We start from the raw sequence: 9,105 nt of genomic DNA, 5'->3' as shown, positions 1-9,105 counted from the left end.
GCGAATTAATAAATGGGGGTACGATATGCCTGATTTAGGGTATAATTGGTCTTTTTCAATAAACATAGAAGACCTACATGATTTGAATCAGTCTCGTAAAGAAGAATATTATCCACTTGGTGAGGATAAGGATTTATGTGGAAGTACAATTAATAAACAACAAATACATGGTTTTAAGAAAAGAAAAATATATGATAGTATAGCGATGGTTAGCATGACAAAGAAGGAAGGTCATGAGATAAGGATAGAAAGCCAAGGAATACAAACCAATTTGGTAGTGGGAAGATGGGGTGGTATTACCTGTCATAATATTAATCTCACATATATTTCTGATACATAAATGGCAGGAAGAAGACTACAAGAGAATTATAATTTTTGTATTCAAGGATACCTACAAGAAAAGGGTGCTCGGTATTACATACCTTATGATTTGGAGCATATACATGGGAATTTTGTCATTAAAAACTGGCCTTATACTGATATTGTTAAACCCACAAATAGAGACTTGTTTAAAATATTAAATAAAAATGAACTTCTCAAAGTTATGAAATATAAAACTCTTTTAGAAATCGTCAACAAATCTTATTGGTATCCTATTATGAGAAAAATAATTATAGATACAAGAATATCTCAAAATCCAGATGAGTATATGTATAATATTCTTTGGGGTTCAAACTCAAGGGTAGCAAGGGATGAGGAAGGAGTTGAAGAAGAGAAGGAGGAAAGAGAGAAAAGAGAGAAGGAGGAGAGGGAACAAAGAGAGAGGGAGGAGAGGGAGATGGAAATCAGAGCGATTCAAAAAAGAGTGGATGTATTACAGCAAGAAGATCAATCTCAACTCACCGAAGAGGAAAATAAAGAAAGAATGAATGCTGTGAAAATATTGATATCAAAAATTGCTAAGATAAATGAGGAAGGAGTTAAAGAAGAGAAGGAGGAAAGAGAGAAAAAGGAGAAGGAGGAAAGGGAGAAAAAGGAGGAGGAGAGGGAGAAAAAGGAGAAGGAGGAGAGGGAGGAAAGGGAGCAAAGAGAGAGGGAGGAAAAATATAAAAAGATGGAAATCAGTGAGATTCGTAAAAGATTGAGTGTATTACAGCAAATAAATCAATCTCAACGCACCGAAGAGGAAATTAAAGAATTAACAACTCTTATGAAGATAATGGTTTCAAAAATAACAACGTCAATGTCTTCAATTTCAGGGAGGAGATTTAAACGAGAAAGTGGTGAAGAAGAAGAAGAAGGAAAAGATTATGTGATTGATGATGTTGGTGTCATTGACTTTAGTTAGTTTTTATTTGTAAATAAATGGAGGAGAGAGTGAAGGCATTCCTTAGGATTCTTTATGTTTTAAAAATAAAGATTGAAATGTATATGTTGAAAACCAAAAAGGTTTTGATACTCTGTCGGAATTTTTCTGATAAATAAATATGAGTTATTGTCTCAAATGTAAAAAGAAAACTAAATCTAAAAATATCTCTTATGTTAAAGCTAAAAATAATAGAGTTTATCAAAAAGGAATATGTCAAGTATGTGGCTCTAAAAAGTGCCAATTCATCTCTCCTAAAAGAGGAGGAGACATACAAAAGTTTCTGTCAGGAAGTAAATTTACAACAACTGGAATTCCAGGGGAATTACACCTTCCAGGGTATTCTTTCTGTGGTCCAGGAACAAACTTGGATAAAAGATTAGATGAGGCTGACAATCCTAAACCTTGGTCTAAACCTACAAATAGGGTTGACGAAGTGTGTATGAAGCATGATATTGCTTATGGGAAAACCACTACGTTGACTGAAAAACATAAAGCCGACAGCGAAATGTTGTATAATTTGTCTTTGATACAAAATCCAACGTTGAGAGAGAAAGTTGATAGGTTTATTGTGAGAAATTTGATAAACGCTAAATTGAAACTTGGTCTTGGTTATTCCTCAAAAAACTATTAGGCTCTAATGATGTCATCAAGACTGAGGAGCTTTTGGCTGAAGAATTACACAAACCTATAATCACAAAGTTTAAAAGAAGGAAGGTTTATTCTAAATACACCGACCACATATGGTCCGCTGATTTAATTGAATTGAATAATGACAGGGGATACAGGTATGCTTTAACCGTTATTGATTTGAGGAGTAGATTTGCCTGGGTTGTCCCTTTAAAAAATAAAAGGGGTGATACTTTAATGTTAGCCTTTAAGCTAATATTTGATCGGGATAAAAGGAAACCAAAGAAGTTATGGACTGATGAGGGAACAGAGTTCTATAACAAAATATTCATGAAATTTCTTAAGGGGAAGGGTATTAAATTATACAGCACCTTTAATGAAGGAAAGGCAGTTGTTATTGAGCGTTTTAATCGTACTTTGAAAGAGAAATTATATAAAAAATTCACAGAACTCGGTTCTCAAAAATGGGTGTATTTAATTCAGGATATTGTAGATGATTACAACAATACAGTTCATTCATCAACAAAATCAAAACCATCAGAAACATTTACAAAATTAGAATATGAAAAGGAGATTAATTTGAGAAAGCCCAAGTTCAAAGTTGGTGATATGGTAAGGATATACAAATGGAAAAGCCATTTTGAGAAAGGTTATACACAAAAATGGACTCGTGAATTATTTAAAATCATTGATGTAATGGATACAGTCCCTTGGACCTACAAATTATATGATTTAAATGGAGAAGAAATCTTGGGTTCATTTTACTCGCAAGAATTACAAAAAACACAAGTAAGCAGATAATACCCTTGAAAATAATAAATAAATAAATAAAATGTAATGGGGATACATTTTTATATCTGTGAACCCCAAACACAGAATCCCACAACTTTTTAGTTGGGGCTTAACTTTTGTGTGTGTATAATGGGGATACGTTTTTAAATCTGTGAACCCCAAACACAGAATCCCACAACTTTTTAGTTGGGGCTTAACTTTTGTGTGTGTATAATGGGGATACGTTTTTAAATCTGTGAACCCCAAACACAGAATCCCTCAACTTTCCAGTTGGGGCTTAACTTTTGTGTGTGTATAATGGGGATACGTTTTTAAATCTGTGAACCCCAAACACAGAATCCCACAACTTTTTAGTTGGGGCTTAACTTTTGTGTGTGTGTGTATGTGTGAGTGAGTCATAATAATATACAAACCCTAACCCAACCCCAACCCTAACCCAACCCCATCCCTAACCCAAACCCATCCCTAACCCAACCCCATCCCTAACCCAACCCATCCCTAACCCAACCCCATCCCTAACCCAAACCCATCCCTAACCCAACCCCATCCCTAACCCAACCCATCCCTAACCCAACTCCATCCCTAACCCAACCCCATCCCTAACCCAACCCCATCCCTAACCCAACCCCAACCCTAACCCTCACATTCAAAATCCCAACCCTAACCCAACCCCATCCCTAACCCAACCCCATCCCTAACCCAACCCATCCCTAACCCTCACATTCAAAATCCCAACCCTAACCCAATCCCATCCCTAACCCAACCCCAACCCTAACCCTCACATTCAAAATCCCAACCCTAACCCAACCCATCCCTAACCCAACCCCATCCCTAACCCAACCCCATCCCTAACCCAACCCCATTCCTAACCCAACCCCAACCCTCACATTCAAAATCCCAACCCTAACCCAACCCCATCCCTAACCCTCACATTCAAAATCCCACCCAAACCCTAACATAATCTTTCTTTTCTTCTTTTTTTAAATACGTATTTCTTTTTTCTTTTTTTCCTCTTCCTCCAATTCTGTCTTTCAAGGCTTTCAAGTTTGAAGAAGTAGAAATGGGAAGAAAGAATTTTCCAGCATTTTCTTCCTCGAACTTTCTTGATATTGCTTAAATCAAGCGTCATTAAATAAAGAACATTGTTCATTGTTTTAGAATCCAAAGAGTCTCCAAGAGGAACCCCACAGGTAGAGTCTCCAAAATAAAACCAACTTTCCAAGTTCCCAAGGTATAACCACATTCCTGTTGAGCCTCCAAGATAGGTATCACATTCCGAGTCATCAAAACAAAACCCCCATTCCGAGTCTCCAAAAATATAACCATCTTTCCAAGTCCCCAAGGTAGAACCACAATTTTCAGAAATATTGGGGGTTTCCGTGATAAGTCTCACATAGTATAACTGCGGACCATCAGGGAAAACTTCCCTTTCCCAATTTTTTAGGGTTTCTATGATGTGTCTCACATAGTATAACTGTGGACCATCAGGGAGAACTCTCCTTGCCCAATTTTTTAGGGTTTCTATGATGTGTCTCACATAGTATAACTGCGGACCATCAGGGAGAATTCCCATTTCACAATTTTTTAGGGTTTCTATGATGTGTCTCACATAGTATAACTGCGGACCATCAGGGAGAACTCTCCTTGCCCAATTTTTTAGGGTTTCTATGATGTGTCTCACATAGTATAACTGCGGACCATCAGGGAGAACTCCCCTTTCCCAATTTTCAGAAATTTGTGGGTCTCCAATGTATGACTTGTATTCTGGCTCATCAAGGTAGAACTTGTTCAGTGGGTTTTGTTTTGATAACTCACAACAAGTATCATCATGGTAAAACTCTTTTTCAGGATTTTGTGGATCTCCAAGGTATAACTCTTTGGCTGGGTCATCAAGGTAGAACTCGTTCTGGGGGTCTTGGTTGTTCAAAATGTCTTCAAACAAAAAAATAACTTCATCCCAAGTTGTCTTAAAAGCAGAATTTTCATTTCGTATCTCAGATACAATTTCCTGTGAAAGAAAATAACAATGTATTAATTTAATACAATATTTTTTATTTGTATAAATCAAGCTCTATGAATATTAAAATAAACTTTGTTAACTCTTACACGAGTCTCATCTAAAAAAAAAAATTAAAATAAATAATTAAATTAAAAAATTAAAAAATTAACAAACTTACCTCCATTGATAAGAGGTTCGAGTCCAGTTCATCAATCTGAAGGTTGAGTTCTACACAGGTAGTAGGACTCCAAGGAATAGCAAAGTTATCCCATTCCATTTCGGCATAGTAGTCCATTCTCAAGTGAAGCAGAAAGCGTGTTTGAAAAAGCCTGTGTGGTCGGTGCCTTTTATAAGGACTGGGTGTGTCATTTCCTGTGGAAATTCCCTGGGCGTGTCTTAACTGGAAATGATGTGATGGAAATTCCCTGAAAATGATGTAATGTATTACCTGGAAATGATACAATGCTGAAGAGTTTATAAAGTGGGTGGGGCTTAGCAAAAGTGGGTGGGGCTTAGCAAAAGTGGGCGGGGCTTAGTAAAAAAGTGGGCGTGGCTTACCAAAAAGTGGCGGGGCTTAGTAGAAAGGTGGGTGTGGCTTAACAAAAAGTGGGCGTGGCTTACCAAAAAGTGGACTGAGCTTAACAAAAAGTGGGCAGAGCCTACCAAAAAGTGTGTGGCACTGGAGGCGCTCAAACAAGAACATTGAGGGAGGTTTACCATTTTATCTTAGCTCAGTTAAAATATCTTAATAAAGAACCAAACTCAAACATCTTTTTTGTTAATATATTAGATGGTGAAGGGAGTGGCAAGAGAATTAAATTATTTCCCACGCATAAACAAATATTTGTAGGGTCGTTGTTTGAGTGGGTCAAAGATGATTCACCAGATGATATTAAGAGTAAAAGGTTAAAAGGTCCATAAGGTCAGAAGGATCACAGGTTCACACAGAAGGACCATTGTTTAAGTGGTCTAATGAATAAGGATAACATGTCAAAAGGTTAGAAGGTTCGTAAAGAACAGGGTGAGAGAAATAGAGGTGTTTAGGGGCAATGAGGGAGGGGAAAAATTAACATGTAAGTCAATGGGAAAATGAGAGTGTCCCAGAAGCAACATATATACACTACTCCTGAGCACTATTTTGAGGCCTTTATTGGATTCATTGACCCAGAAAACATAGGATTAGCATATTTAATTAAGTCTCTAGGTTGACTAGAAGCCGAGATCGCGCAAAATATGTATTTTATGGTGGCCATTTTCAAAATCCAAAATGGCGGCCATGCAGGTGTCTGTGCAAATGCCAACATTGATTTTCAGATTCTCCATGCTCTGAAGATTCCAAAAATGTACAGGTTTGCTAATCCCAAAATTTTGAAAGAAATTATATTTGTTAACATAGTGAACCTGACTATCTTCATCACTGTCCTGAGTGTCATTTTCGCAAAGGTGTCTACGCAAATGTAAACATTAATTTTTGGATTCCTCATGCTCTGAATATTCCAAAAATGTATAGTTTTGCTAATCTACCAAAATTTTTAACGAAATTATATTTGTTAACATAGTGAACCTGACTAATGGGTCCTATTGGGCCTCCGAACGGCCCCTAAAGAGGACCTCCAGGCTTCCACCGCCGAGCTGGTCTACGGCCAGCCACTGTGCTTGCCGGGCGAATTCATCCCTGACGCCACCGGCCCCTGGTCCGCGGCTCGCCAACGCTCGGACCTCCAGGAGGCCGCCAGGAGATTTGCCCCTGTGCCCACGTCCCACCACGGCTGCCCCCAACCCCACGTCCCCCCAGCACTTCGCACTGTGGAGTACGTTTTTATCCGGCACGACGCACACCGGGGACCGCTCCGGCCGCCGTACGATGGACCTTTCCGGGTCCTGCACAAGGACGACAAGTCATTCATCGTCGACATTGGCGGCAAGCCGGACCGCATCTCCGTGGACCGCCTCAAGCCGGCCCATTTGGACCTCGACCAACTCCACGGTTGGCCCTTCCTCCACGACGGGGCCGTCCCCCGTCAACCAAGCCCCGTTTCGGCCGGGTCATCAGGACCCCCCTCACACTGACTCTTCTGGTGCAGGTTAATTCTGGGGGGGGGGGGGGGGGGGGGGCGCATGTAGCGGTTACTGGAAGCATGACACAATTACCATGCACCGGCCGATGACGCAACCGGTGAGCGGTCACGTGTCCGGACTCGCCGGGCGTGTCCAGACTTGCCCTTCGCGGGCGAACACTTGCCTTGCATACCACGCCCCGTCAAGAGGCGTGACTTACCTATTTTGCATACCACGCCCCGCCTGAGAGGCGTGGCTTTTGTGTGTTCAGTTTGCGATATAAATTGCCGCCCGTTCGAGGGGCGGATTCAGTGTGCTTTTGAGTTCTTTGGTTTTGAGCTAAATAAATAGCTCGGTGAAACTTCGTTCCTGTGTCGTCCATTTTGTCTGGCTTTATCGTGCGAGCACAGCTCCCACATATGTATATATGTATCATCTACTCCTCAGAAAGGATTTGTGTTAGGAAACTGAAAATTTCAGGGATTAATGAGGGCACCCAGAAGTTGTGTATGTGCAAGTTTTGTTTGATGGCAGCAAGTTTTGAAAAAGATTCCGCCCTTCTTGGCATTTTCTTCCTCTGGGGAGAGGGTGGGGTGCAATTGGAATTATCCGAGCTATACAACCACAATCTATGACATATACATATAAGCAGTACAACTGTTTTCACTTCATATACGTACCCGTGTGGAGCTATGCTCTCACGATAAAGCCGGACAAAATGGACGACACCAGGAACGAAGTTTCACTGAGCTATTTATTCTAGCTCAACTCGAAATAACTCAAAAGCACTGAATAGCCCGTTAATTTATTATCAATTTATATCAATTTATATCGAAAGTTCACCACACAAAAGCCACGCCTCTCAGGCGGGGCGTGGTATGCAAATAAGTCAGCCACGCCTCTCAACGGGGCGTGGTATGCAAATCGAGAGTCCGCCCGGGCAAGGCAAGTCCGGACACGTCCGGGCGAGTCCGGGCAAGTAACCGCCGGCCGGTTACGTCATCGGCCGGTGCAAGGTGATTGTGTCATGCTTCCGGTAACCGCTACACCCGGGTTAATATTATTTTCGGGAGCGATCGAGGCAGTGGTCGGTTGCCTATACGCCGCCCAAATAAATGGATGTCTCATACGAACGTGTTGCACATTTAGGAAAAGATCGCCCGTAGGATGTGTACTCTGCTATGGTATTAATAAATCAAAGATAATAACATGACCCGCCTTGGCGGCTCCCGTAGGGAGCAGGTGCTTCTAGTATATCCAATAATGAATTATAATTATTTCCCATGTCTCTTTATCTAAGAACAGAGAAATAAACACAAACACAGAATGACACACTTGAACACAATATCACAGGCTTGTTTAAATGTTACTTCTTTCTTTCACTAATATACCAAGCTGGCTAACTGTGACTTCAATTTCATCTTGTTAATGGCACAGATTTGGAAGATGAGGATGACACTGCTCATTTTCTCTGCCGAAATCTAGTCTCAGCAACAACACATGGACACTTCTCCATTGTGCCTTTGGTGGAAAAAGGCCACAATGGGCTTCAGGATCGCACGCTCTCATCAGCCTGCATCATAAAGACGGCCTGCTCACCTCGCCACCTCCCTTCCTCGTGGCCCTGACCCATCTTTTAATTGGAAAAAATCAGGCAATCAGGAATTTATAATCCATTCCATTCAGGAATAGTACAATTTTTTTTCCCCAACCCCTTCCATGCCTCTGCCATCTGGTCCTTATATTACAACTACCCAGGAGAAAAACTAGTCGGACCACATATACTGCGGTAAACAAATGGAATGCTTTCTCTTAGATACTATTTTTCATTCACTGATTGTAAGATCCAAACAAAAGACAAGACAAGTATGCTATAATCTTAAACAGCAAACACACAAAGCAGATTCTTATTAAAAGTAAAATCAATGTGTCTACTGTATATGCTGCAGATTAACAAAACCCATATATTACATCACTCACACAATATATCATCTACCAAGCGCAAAACACATTCAGATGCCCCATGAGGGTGTATCAGGTGAACCTCTTACTGGATACACAATAAAACCCAGTAAAACCTAGTAAAACCCTGTAAAACCCAGCAACTCTCAGCACAACCCAGTAACACCCAGCAAAACCCAGTAACACCGAGCAAAACCAAGGAATACCCACCTAGCAAAACCCAGTAAAACCCACCTAGCAACACCCAGCAAAACCCAGGAAAACCCAGTTGAAACCAAAGCTTTCAGCATCATTGGAATCTCCCGCGATGAAGCTAACTCCAAGGGCCTCTCACTCACTCACTCACTGCAGGCAGGTT

Source organism: Myxine glutinosa, chromosome 1 (assembly GCF_964187855.1).
Source record: "Myxine glutinosa chromosome 1, kmMyxGlut1.1, whole genome shotgun sequence".
Lineage (NCBI taxonomy): Eukaryota > Metazoa > Chordata > Myxini > Myxiniformes > Myxinidae > Myxine > Myxine glutinosa.
This window is presented reverse-complemented; position numbering follows the sequence as displayed.